The sequence below is a fragment of the Salvelinus fontinalis genome, chromosome 5, assembly GCF_029448725.1.
Source record: "Salvelinus fontinalis isolate EN_2023a chromosome 5, ASM2944872v1, whole genome shotgun sequence".
In the NCBI taxonomy this organism is placed as follows: Eukaryota; Metazoa; Chordata; class Actinopteri; order Salmoniformes; family Salmonidae; genus Salvelinus; species Salvelinus fontinalis.
The window spans coordinates 36,440,289-36,453,687 of record NC_074669.1 but is presented as its reverse complement, the minus strand read 5'-3'; the positions used below and the strand labels follow the sequence as shown (position 1 = coordinate 36,453,687).

General features: G+C 46.8%; 1 protein-coding gene across 2 annotated transcripts in view; it reads right to left on the bottom strand.

Annotated features, from left to right (window-relative positions):
• The window catches only part of LOC129855531 (KN motif and ankyrin repeat domain-containing protein 4-like), a 101,038-nt gene extending 96,898 nt beyond the window's left edge, over nucleotides 1–4,140 (bottom strand). The window contains exon 1 of one of the 2 annotated variants that reach the window (XM_055923295.1): nucleotides 3,815–4,140. The gene's annotated coding sequence lies outside the window, so the exon portion shown is untranslated. Of the gene's footprint in view, nucleotides 1–2,589; nucleotides 2,958–3,814 lie in introns of those variants that run through there. The other variant, XM_055923297.1, reaches the window with a different exon arrangement.
• Between the last annotated feature and the right edge of the window lie 9,259 nt (nucleotides 4,141–13,399).

Here is a 13,399-nt window from a genome sequence, read left to right as displayed (position 1 = left end):
AAACAGAAAGGCAAAACGCATTATATATACAGTGGCGAGAAAAAGTATGTGAACCCTTTGGAATTACCTGGATTTCTGCATAAATTTGATCTGATCTTCATCTAAGTCACAATAATAGACAAACATAGTGTGCTTAAACTAATGACACACAAAATTATCATATTTTTTCTTGTCTATATTGAATAATTCATTTAAACATTCACAGTGTAGGTTTGGAAAAGTATGTGAACCCCTAGGCTAATGACTTCTCCAATAGCTAATTGGAGTCAGGAGTCAGCTAACCTGGAGTCCAATCAATGAGACGAAATTGGAGATGTTGGTTAGAGCTGCCTTGCCCTATAGAAAACACTCGCAAAATTTGAGTTTGCTATTCACAAGAAGCATTGCCTGATGTGAACCATGCCTCGAACAAAAGAGATCCCAGAAGACCTAAGATTAAGAATTGTTGACTTGCATAAAGTAGGAAAGGGTTACAAAAGTATCTCAAAAAGCCGTGATGTTCATCAGTCCATGGTAAGAAATTTTTTCTATAAATGGAGAAAGTTCAGCACTGTTGCTACTCTCACTAGGATTGGCCATCCTGCGAAGATGACTGCAAGAGCACTGCACAGAAGAATCCTAGAGCGTCAACTAAAGACTTACAGAAGTCCCTGGAATATGCTAACATCTCTGTTGACGAATCAACAATGTGTAAAACACTAAACATGAATGGTGTTCATGGGAGGACACCACGGAAGAATCCACTGCTGTCCAAAAAAAACATTGCTGCACATCTAAAGTTTGCAAAAGTGCACCTGGATGTCCCACAGTGCTACTGGCAAAATATTCTGTGTACAGATGAAACTACAGTTGAGTTGTTTGGGAAGGAACACACAACTGTAAAATATGGTGGAGGAAGCATCATGGTTTGGGGCTGCTTTGCTGCCTCATGGCCTGGACAGCTTGCTATCATTGACGGAAAAATTAAGTTTATCAAGACATTTTGCAGGAGAATGTTAGGCTATCTGTCCGCCAATTAAAGCTCAACAGAAGTTGGGTGATGCCACAGGACAACGACCCAAAACACAGAAGTAAATCGACAACAGAATGGCTTCAACAGAAGAAAATATGCCTTCTGGAGTGGCCCAGTCAGAGTCGTGACCTCAACTCAATTGAGAAGCTGTGGCAAGACCTCAAGAGAGCAGTTCACACCAGACATCCCAAGAATATTGCTGAACTGACACAGTTTTGTAAAGAGGAATGGTATAAAATTCCTCCTGACCGTTGTGCAAGTCTGATCCGCAACTACAGAAAACGTCTGGTTGAGGTTATTGCTGCCAAAGGAGGGTCAACCAGTTATTAAATCCAAGGGTTCACCCTGCAGTGTGAATGTTTACACGGTGTGTTCAACATGAAAACTTATAATTTTTTGTGTGGTATTAGTTTAAGCAGACTGTGTTTGTCTATTGTTGTGACCTAGATGAAGATCAGATCAAATTTTATGACCAATTTATGCAGAAATCCAAGTATTTCCAAAGGGTACACATAAACCAAAACAACCTTACAGACAAAGATAAATAGACCTACAGACACAAACACATACGAACACACGGACCAAAATAGCCACATACACAGAAACAACAACAGTAGGGCAATTCCACGGTAACAGAGTGATGCTGAGATTTTTCACTTTAAAATGTATGTCAAACAAAAACTCAGCATCACTCTGCCATTCGCTGCTCCACTCACAGAGGAAGAGGTGCAGAGTAGTAACTAGGCAGAGGGAGAGAGGCAGCCCATGTTGAGAGCAGATAAAATGTAAACGCTTTGCCTTGAATGTTCCCTGCCTGAGAAGATGACAACGGACGATGCATTCACTCACCCACAGACTCACTAACCAGACAGGAGGCAAGAGCATTGCTGTGTGAATAAATGCAAGTTATAAAAGAGCAGTCAAGCAAAAGATGCACTCGAGGTAAAGCCCAGCCTAGTGCAGTGCAATGCTCTCTCTCTCTCACTCACTCTCGCTCTCGCTCTCCTTCTCTCTTCCCCCCGTCTCTCTTTCCCTCTCCCTCTTCCACTCCATCCCCATTGCCCTGTATGGCTACCTGTGTGACTGTGTCAGGCTGGTTGGCTGAGAGAAGTGCCAGCTGTAAGACATTAGCCAACCCAGCAGGACTGTAAACTAAAACATAGCACGGCCAACCGCCAAATTGGATAGAATATGGAATACAACTACGGTACAAATGTGTAAAAGACCATGAAGACAGACCATACTAGTTACACTGAGCTGTGTGTGTGTGTGTGTGTGTGTGTGTGTGTGTGTGTGTGTGTGTGTGTGTGTGTGTGGCGGCATCCTATTACCACATTCAGAAAGTCTGAAAACCCCAAGGAACAGAGGAGAGAATAAAACACGATATCAGAGAACTGGAAGAAAAGAGAGTGGGGGGACCAGAGATAGAAACAATGTGAGGAGAAAGGAAGAAGAGAGGAATGAGGGGACTGAGATAGTAGCAGTTAAGGAAACAGACCGAGACCAGCAGAAGAGAGGAAAGAAGAGGGGTGGGAGAAGGAGATGAATGAAGCAAGGAATCTCTCCTATATTCTTACCTCCAAGGCAGGTTCTTATTTTCCCAGCTGTCCGCTTCAGAAGTGTTGATGGAAACTCAAGTCCAAGTCCAGCACATTGCTTCAGTCAGTCTCTCCTCTCCCTGTGTGTGTGTGTGTGTGTGTGTGTGTGTGTCTCTCTGTGCCTTTCTCTCACGCTTACCTGTAGCTTCTGGAGTAGAGGCACAGGAATGATTGAATAGAATGTAGAGGATTTAACGTACAGGATGGGAAAGTACCTCACAATACCAGCACTGCTGCGCTGAAGGGGTCAGATTAGCTTGTGTGGACACACCCACTTCCTCAGCGCCGGTCCAATGAGAGTACACACACACACACAGATGTGTGTCTGTCAGATACAGACTTCAGCTGGACTGAAAAGAGCCAGTGTGGCGTGGCTGCTTTAGCAAAACAACGAGGGGGATTTAAAAAGCAGGACAGCTTGACCCTGTAGCCTACATGGCTCCTACTGTTTGTGAGTGTATGACTGAGCACTCACTGTAGCATGTGTGTGTGTCTGATGGGAAAGGGGGGGGGGGGGGGGGGTGTAATGCTAAGCCCCACTGCCCACTGTAATTAGAAAAACAGTGCTGGGGGTTTCATTTCAGCGGCTTCAGGACATACTTGTCATTCTTGTAGTGCACTACCCTATCGTTCTATCGCTCTATCCCTCTCTCCCTGTCTCCCTCTGCATGCTTTTCCCCTAATGATGCTACCCTAGGGAGCCATGTCGGAGCTCTGAGCTGCTATACCACCCACCCACCCACCTACACAGACCTGACCTGGAATCAGCAAGCAGGCTATATCTCCTTCAATAGCATACATAGCCCACCATCAGACTAGGTTTACAACCATAAAATTATAATCAATAGAATAATGATAGTTCTATGGTATACAACATCATGCCTTATATTAAATACTCGTATATCGTGGTGAATTATTGCACAACAGTGTCAAAAATCACGTGCTATCTGGGCCAGTAAACCAAAAAGATTACTGGTTTGAATCCCTGCGACGACTAGGTGAAAAATCTGTCAATGTGCACTTGAGCAAAGCACTTAACCCGAATTGCTCATGTAAGACGCTCTGGATCAGAGCGTCCGACAAATGAATGAAATACCTAATGTAACGTTTGTTTGAACTTATCCAGTAATGTTTTATGTAGGCTAGCCTACAGGGGCATAGGATAAATAAACGCATTAATAATCGAATCAATCAGGTTACGTACCGGAGCCTGGGTCCACAGTATGTGTATGCTATGGTGCATCACATCACCCCGTATCGCTCAGCTCAGCCTCGACCAGAATGGATTCTCCAAGAGGAACACAGCTCAGCTCCATCGAAACGTCGGCTTGCTGACCATGCAAGGAACCACAGCAGCAGCTCTAATGCCCTGCATGCATTACCTGCTCCGCGTTGACAAATGCACTGGCTCGCTGGTCCATGTATATCTTGGCCAGATGATATCCTACATTAAACAAGAAGATGGATAATCGTTTGGGTCCTGGCTGCTTATGTAGATAGTATCTGTTCGTTTGACTGAATCAGTAAGTTGCCTTAAATGCAGTAGTATAGTATATTTTTCAAATTGTCTCTCATTTAAGAATCTGCACTAATCAACATATGCTTCTCTTTGAACATTTGCATGTAATATTATACTACCTTTTACTGCAGTGGGCTAAATCAGGGTCACACAGAGTGTTTCTTGGTAGACTTAAACAAATCTATTTTGAAACAAAAGTATACACCTCACACACATGGTTATGGGCTTAAACAAAAGAAGACACATGTACCATGTCAGATATAGAATTAAAATGTATTCAATTTTGAGTTTGCATCCCAATATTACATGTTATATACATCACAGAAGACTGAAATATAACTAAACCGTTTGACATAAAAAATATATTAATAACATTCCACCCATGAGGCCACTAGGTCATTTGACTGCAGGAAAAGGGTTACTGGGGCAATCCACAGTGAAACAATAACAAAGGGTTCTTCCCGCCCCTGTTTCGGTTAAAAGCTCGGGGATGGGTGTGGAGAAATGTTACCTCTCAAATTCATAGAGGGATTGATACAAAGGTATGGATGCAAGGACTGACCCTCCAAGATATCAAAATGATAGTTTTAACCATGTTTTGAGGCTGACCACATTGTTGTGTTTACTACATTGGTTACAAACGTTGGAGTAAAACAAACGTATGTGTTGGGTTCTAATGGGGTACAGTTAAGCTAAGATCCCTTTCTAAGATATATTTTTCAAGCATCAATGTGTAGGCCTACATTTCATTCATTGCAACAGAGACGTGAGGGGCTTTGTCTGAAACTTGGTGTAAAGCCGCAGAGGTCAAACAAATTCTCCAGCTGACCTACAAGGGATCAGAGATCCAGAGTAAGGACAAGGCAGGGTGGGCAACTACGGGAAAACAGTCAACATAATATATGTATCTTTTTTATTATTTAGCAGATGTTCTTGCTCAGAGCCACTTACAAGAGTAATTACATTTTTTTATTTTTTATTTTTTTATTTCACCTTTATTTAACCAGGTAGGCTAGTTGAGAACAAGTTCTCATTTGCAACTGCGACCTGGCCAAGATAAAGCATAGCAGTGTGAACAGACAACAACACAGAGTTACACATGGAGTAAACAATAAACAAGTCAATAACATGGTAGGAAAAAGAGAATCTATATACAATGTGTGCAAAAGGCATGAGGTAGGCAATAAATCGAATAATTACAATTTAGCAGATTAACACTGGAGTGATAAATCATCAGATGATCATGTGCAAGAAGAGATACTGGTGTGCAAAAGAGCAGAAAAGTAAATAAATAAAAGCAGTATGGGGGTGAGGTAGGTAAATTGGGTGGGTAGTTTACAGATGGACTATGTACAGCTGCAGCGATCGGTTAGCTGCTCGGATAGCAGATTTTTAAAGTTGTTGAGGGAGATAAAAGTCTCCAACTTCAGAGATTTTTGCAATTCGTTCCAGTCGCAGGCAGCAGAGAACTGGAAGGAAAGGCGTCCAAATGAGGTTTTGGCTTTAGGGATGATCAGTGAGATACACCTGCTGGAGCGCGTGCTACGGGTGGGTGTAGCCATCGTGACCAGTGAACTGAGATAAGGCGGCACTTTACCTACCATAGCCTTGTAGATGACCTGGAGCCAGTGGGTCTGACGACGAACATGTAGCGAGGGCCAGCCGACTAGGGCATACAGGTCGCAGTGGTGGGTCGTATAAGGTGCTTTAGTAACAAAACGGATGGCACTGTGATAAACTGCATCCAGTTTGCTGAGTAGAGTATTGGAAGCTATTTTGTAGATGACATTGCCGAAGTCGAGGATCGGTAGGATAGTCAGTTTTACTAGGGTAAGTTTGGCGGCGTGAGTGAAGGAGGCTTTGTTCCGGAATAGAAAGCCGACTCTAGATTTGATTTTGGATTGGAGATGTTTGATATGAGTCTGGAAGGAGAGTTTGCAGTCTAGCCAGACACCTAGGTACTTATAGATGTCCACATATTCTAGGTCGGAACCGTCCAGGGTGGTGATGCTAGTCGGGCGTGCGGGTGCAGGCAGCGAACGGTTGAAAAGCATGCATTTGGTTTTACTAGCATTTAAGAGCAGTTGGAGGCCACGGAAGGAGTGTTGTATGGCATTGAAGCTCGTTTGGAGGTTAGATAGCACAGTGTCCAGGGAAGGGCCGGAAGTATACAGAATGGTGTCGTCTGCGTAGAGGTGGATCAGGGAATCGCCCGCAGCAAGAGCAACATCATTGATGTATACAGAGAAAAGAGTCGGCCCGAGAATTGAACCCTGTGGTACCCCCATAGAGACTGCCAGAGGACCGGACAACATGCCCTCCGATTTGACACACTGAACTCTGTCTGCAAAGTAGTTGGTGAACCAGGCGAGATGGTCAGTGATCTGTTTGTTGACTTGGCTTTCGAAGACCTTAGCTAGGCAGGGCAGGATGGATATAGGTCTGTAACAGTTTGGGTCCAGGGTGTCTCCCCCTTTGAAGAGGGGTATGACAGCGGCAGCTTTCCAATCCTTGGGGATCTCAGATGATACGAAGGAGAGGTTGAACAGGCTAGTAATAGGGGGTGCGACAATGGCGGCGGACAGTTTCAGAAATAGGGGGTCCAGATTGTCAAGCCCAGCTGATTTGTATGGGTCCAGGTTTTCCAGCTCTTTCAGAACATCTGCTATCTGAATATGGGTAAAGGAGAAGCTGGGGAGGCTTGGGCGAGTAGCAGCGGGGGGGGCGGGGCTGTTGGCCAAGGTTGGAGTTGCCAGGTGGAAGGCATGGCCAGCCATTGAGAAATGTTTGTTGAAGTTTTCGATTATCACGGACTTATCAGTGGTGACCGTGTTATCTAGCCTCAGTGCAGTGGGCAGCTGGGAGGAGGTGCTCTTGTTTTCCATGGACTTTACAGTATCCCAGAACTTTTTGGAGTTAGAGCTACAGGATGCAAATTTCTGCTTGAAAAAGCTGGCCTTTGCTTTCCTGACTGACTGCGTGTATTGGTTCCTGACTTCCCTGAACAGTTGCATATCACGGGGGCTCTTCGATGCTATTGCAGTTCGCCACAGGATGTTTTTGTGCTGGTCGAGGGCAGTCAGGTCTGGAGTGAACCAAGGGCTATATCTGTTCTTGGTTCTGCATTTTTTGAACGGAGCATGCTTGTCTAATATGGTGAGGAAGTAACTTTTAAAGAATGACCAGGCATCCTCAACTGACGGGATGAGGTCAATATCCTTCCAGGGTACCCGGGCCAGGTCGATTAGAAAGGCCTGCTCGCAGAAGTGTTTCAGGGAGCGTTTGACAGTGATGAGGGGTGGTCGTTTGACCGTGGACCCGTGGCGGATACAGGCAATGAGGCAGTGATCGCTGAGATCTTGATTGAAGACAGCAGAGGTGTATTTGGAGGGCAAGTTGGTCAGGATAATGTCTATTAGGGTGCCCATGTTTACGGATTTAGGGTTGTACCTGGTGGGTTCCTTGATGATTTGTGTGAGATTGAGGGCATCAAGCTTAGATTGTAGGACTGCCGGGGTGTTAAGCATATCCCAGTTTAGGTTACCTAACAGAACAAACTCTCAAGCTAGATGGGGAGCGATCAATTCACAGATGGTGTCCAGGGCACAGCTGGGAGCTGAGGGGGGTCGGTAGCAGGCGGCAACAGTGAGAGACTTATTTCTGGAGAGATTAATTTTTAAAATTAGAAGTTCGAACTGTTTGGGCATAGACTTGGAAAGTATGACAGAACTTTGCAGGCTATCTCTGCAGTAGATTGCAACTCCTCCCCCTTTGGCAGTTCTATCTTGACGGAAAGTGTTATAGTTGGGTATGGAAATCTCAGAGTTTTTGGTGGCCTTCCTAAGCCAGGATTCAGACACGGCAAGGACATCAGGGTTGGCAGAGTGTGCTAAAGCGGTGAGTAAGGCAAACTTAGGGAGGAGGCTTCTGATGTTGACATGCATGAGGCCAAGGCTTTTTCGATCACAGAAGTCAACAAATGAGTGTGACTGGGGACATGCAGGGCCTGGGTTTACCTCCACATCACCCGAGGAACAGAGGAGTAGTAGGATGAGGGTGCGGCTAAAGCCTATCAAAACTGGTCGCCTAGAGCGTTGGGGACAAGGAATAAAAGGAGCAGATTTATGGGCGTGGTAGAATAGATTCTGGGCATAATGTGCAGACCAGGGTATGGTGGGGCACGGGTACAGCGGAGGCAAGCCCAGGCACTGGGTGATGATAAGAGAGGTTGTATCTCTGGACATGCTGGTCTCAATGGGTGAGGTCACCGCATGTGTGGGGGGTGGGACAAAGGAGGTATCAGAGGTACGGAGAGTGGAACTACGGGGTCCATTGCAAACCAAAACAATGATAACTAGCCTGAACAACAGTATGCAAGGCATATTGATATTTGAGAGAGACATACAATAAGGCATAAAGTGATTGCAGGTCATGATTGGGAGAGCTAGCTAAAACAGCAGGTGAGATAACAGCAGCTAGTCAGCTAACACAGCAACAGAAGGTAAAAATGGCGACGACTGGGCAGAGAGGGTCGGATTAACTACACACAGATCCTGAGTTAAGGCACAGAGCCGACAGATAAAACACAAAAAAACAGAATGGAGTACCGTGAATTAATGGACAGTCAAGCAGGCATCAGCTATGTAGCCAAGTGATCATAGTGTCCAGGGGGCAGCCGTAGATGGAGTAGTGAGGCCTCCACTAAGCTAGCCCGCGGCGTTTAAAGTTAGTAGCCCGGGGGGGTGGTCTGCTCAGACGGAGGGGGTCTGCTCAGACGGAGGCCGGTTGAGGGCACAGCGGATGGGGTATTTGTCTGCAGACCAGACGTGGTCGTGTCGACAGAGAATCCAAGCCGGATGGCGGTGGCGAAAGAGAGGTTGTGAGTTGTAGAATTGTGTTTGCTAACTGGTGCTAGCTTCGTGGGTAGTGGCTAGTCATGGGTAGCAAGCTAGCAGAAGATGGAGGTCTGTTTTTAGCCACGCCGTGCAATTCCGTCGGTAGATTAGTGAGGTTCCGTGTGGTAGAGGGGACCAATCCAATTGTCAAAATAGTTATAGTGGCCTAAGAAGATTGTTCGATAGACCTGTTCAGATAGCAGCCGATATGCTCAAGACAGCTAACGATTAGCGGGCCGCAGTTAGTATATGGACGTTCAGGTTACGTCGCGATGGAGGGGCCGGTTGAAATACTCCCTCGGGCAGATAACGTCGGTATCCCAGTCGTGAAGGCCCGGTGGGGCTACGCTAACTGCCTTGTTCAAGGGCAAATCGACAGATTTTTCATCTAGTCAGCTCGGGGATTCGAAACAGCAACCTTTCGGTTACTGGCCCAACGCTCTTAACCACTAGCCTACCATTAGTCCAACTCTAAAACTAGAGTTCCTATTGGACAAATTCAGGTCGGTCCCTCACCGTTTCGTTTTGCTTCCGTTTAAGAAACATTTTGAAACAGAATCTGCGTAGTGAATACACACCAGATATAACACTGAAAGCTACAGAAAGAGTCCAATACCGTCATTAGTTGGGCTTTTAAACGGACACTAGATGGGGTAGTTGCTCAGATTGAAATGTTTTTGTTTATCTTACGTATGCTGCACTGCAATTCAGTTTTCTTTATTGTAAACCGTCAAAGTGCTCCACTGTGGAACATGTATTTGTGTAAATAAAACCTACCCATTTATGAGTCCAAAAATGGATGTAGCAACTGCAGATTTCCCTTTACTGAAATAAATGGAAGGGGACAAAATGGTCTGGAAAAAATATATACTTCTCTCAACTTGCGTTACCCACTCCAGTCAGCAGATGGCGATATGCATCTTTCCGGCGATGCTTCCAGCGTGACATATAATCCAGTGGACAACCACCCATCGTGACACAACAACAACTTGGCTGCAGCTCAAACATGTTCATTTTTACCCCCTCAGCCCTCGCGCTAGCCATTTTCCCTAAGGGGAATCCCCACCAAAACCGGATGCAGTTTGATTGCCATCTGAAGTGGAGGTCCAATTCACAAACAAAGGTTACGTATGCTACCACGGTTATGTGAGCTATTGGATCACTCCAATATGGTATCCTTCCGCACGGCAGGATACATTCAGAGAATTTCAGATTAGTCCCGTGTATCGGGTCGTGCTGCGGCTGACCCAATTAAACAGCTGCTGCTGCACTACTTCCACCTCATGTCTTTTTCGTAGATCACAGACAAAGAGGATTGGAGTGATCCAATAGCTCAGATAACTGTGGTTACATACATAATCATCGTTATGTAACACTATATTGGATCATTCCAATATGGTATCACAATACCAGATTCATCTGTGAACTAGATAAGGGCCAGTTAGAGAGCAAAGTCCCGTCGAACTGAGCTCAGGGCAGTCATAGCTGCTATGTCCCTCCGTCCCCACTCAGGGTAGCGGAAGCAACACCCAGCACAGCCGTTCCGACCTGAGTGGCGGGGGCAACAATGACCCGATAGTACCGAGAACAAGGTGGTAAACAATACCCAACTGGCTATTGAGGGGAACTCCTTGGAGAAGTGCCTACGATATAGCTACTCCTCTAGTAGAATGCGCCTCTACAGCAGACGGCAGAGACCGGCTTGCCAGCCGATATGCTGTAGTAATAGTGTCCACAATCCAATGTGAGAGTCTTTGTATCGATAGGCTCTGGCCCAGAACTCTCTCACCATAGCAAACAAATAGCCGATCAGACTGTCGTATTGACTCTGTCTGTTTAATATAAGTGGCCAAGGCCCTGACCGGACGCTGCACACCTGGGGGGAAAAATACCCAGCTCACTCAGAGCTGCAGAAGGAGTATGTAAGGGCCGGTTCACATGTCTGTCAAACAGGACCTATGGCAAGAATGAGGGGTTAAGACCTTAGTCTGGACACTCCTCTTGTCTGGACCCATTCGGAAAAACATTCAGTGCTCACTGAAAAAGCATGAAGTTCACTCACCCTCTTTAGTGGAGGTAATAGACAACAGGAATGCCACCTGTATGGATAGGTGCTTCAAAGTCATCGACACTAGGAGCTTGAGGGCAGCTTAGCGAGCACTCACAGCACCACGTCAACGTTCCATTATGGCACCCAGCGGACCATTGCAGGACACAGACATCGAACTGCCTTCATAAATGTGGAGAGCAACGGGTAGCCAGCCATGGGTCCCTCTTGGCCTTCCTCGTGGCATGTCGAGATAGCGGCTAAATGCACTCTCATTGTGGATGCCACTCGGCCCGCATCGAGCAGTGACTGTGAAAACCGTTTGCACATGTGGCTTTCACACCAGGTAGAGAATATGCCCCACCACATTTAATATGACTTATTGGTGGAAGAGACCATGGCACTCTGCAACGTGTTCACCACATTGTCCTGGAGGCCTACACTGGTCCACTAATGCCTCTCAGAAGCCAAGCCTGAAGCTGGAGGCAGTGCAGGTCCAGATGCCACAGTGTCCCCCCCAGCCTGGAGAGAAGGTCGGGCCTCAGGGGCAGCTGCCATGGGGTCCCCGAGAGGAGAGACAACAGAAGGCTGAACCATGGTGGTATTGGCCAGCATGGAACAATCAAGAGCAGCTGGTGGCCAATCATAATGACCCTGCCTAGCGTAGCTGTGATCAGGGGAAATGGTGGGAAAACGTAAAGAGTTGTTGCTGGGCACGTTGTGAGCGAGGGCATCCAGACTCGTAGGGTCCGACATCATGAACCAGCGATGAGTGTTCTCCTGAAATGCAAACAGGTCCATCTGTGCTCTCCCGAACCTGTCCCAAAGCTGTAACACCACCTGAGGGTGTAGACTCCAGTCCCCCCCCCCCAGCAGGCCACCTCTAGAGAGCATGGCCACTGCATTGTTCAGGATCCCGTGATATGTGCTGCTCGCAGCGATGCCAAGCAGGTCTGGGCCCAAGGTAAGAGCTCCTGAGCTATTGGATCAGGAAATGCTGTCCTACCAGGTAGGGCTGGAACTGTTAAAGAGCTAGGCGAACCACACTGAGCTCTTGCACATTGATGTGTTGACCACTCGATGGGGGGCTCCAGCGGCCTCTGGCCACCATGCCTCTGAACATGGCACCTCAACCCGTCAGAGAAACTTCAGTGCACAGCAGTTCTCTGCGGTGGACTCTGATCAGGCTCACCCCCTTTAACAGGAAGGAGCAGAATAGCCACTTCGATAAGATCCTCAAACATGCACTCATGACCAACAGTTGGTTGTGTCTGTGTTGTTTGGGGTGTCAGCCATGGAGGTTGAACCAGTAGCCTGATAGAGAATGCCCAGCTGAACCAACAGTGAAGCCACCGTCAGTAGGCCGAGTAACTGTTGGCACTTGAACACAGACATGGCTCGTCCGAGCCGGAAACAGTTGATGTAGGATAGGATTTTGTTACTCTCACCTGAGGGAGACGTGACCTCATGAGAGTAGAGTCTATGGACATCCCGAGGTAGATCACCTTCCGTGAGGGGGTCAGGTGACTCTTCTCCTCGTTTAGGGTGAGGCCCAGAACTCAAATGTGGTTCAAGATGGTCCTCGTGTCCATTGTGGCCTGTTCACAGGATGGGGCAGACTAACCAATCGTACAGGTAAGACAGTTACTCCTCCAGTAGAATGTTCCACCACAGTAAAGGCAAAGGACGGCGGGCCAGCCGAAATGCTGCAGTAAGTGTCCACCATGCAATGTGAGAGTCTGGTCGGATAGGCTAGGGCCCAGAACTCTCTCACCATAGTAAACGAACAATGATAAAGCTTTCGTATTGCCTGCGTCTGTAAAAAGTAAGTGTCCATTGCCCTAGCCGGGCACAACACACTGCGGGAAGCCCCTAGTTCACCCGCAACAGTGAGAGGGGCGTATGTGGACAACTGTAATGGCCGGTTAACGTGTGTGTCAGACAGAACCCTTGGCCAGAATGAGGGGTTAGGAAGTAGGTTGACACTCCATCTGAACTCATTCAAAAACATTCCTTCAACCAGGGCTTCAACACTAGAAGACCCTCTCTCATTTATGCCTTGGGCCTGTGAGAAGCTGCCAATGCCAGTGGTAAGCATCTCAGGATGACTGCAGAGTGCAATCCTTCTTAGACGCAATCCACTGCCTGTGGGCAGGGACACCTCGCATTTCTCAAGGTGAAAAGCCCCACTGGAAATGGTAGTTTCTCTCTGTGGGAAGAAGAGATGGGTAGTGTATACCCTGCAGTGTAACAAAAGAATATGCCAACCCCAGCTACACACTGCTAAAATCCACAGTGTAATCTAGTTACTGTATGTACTGTAAAGTA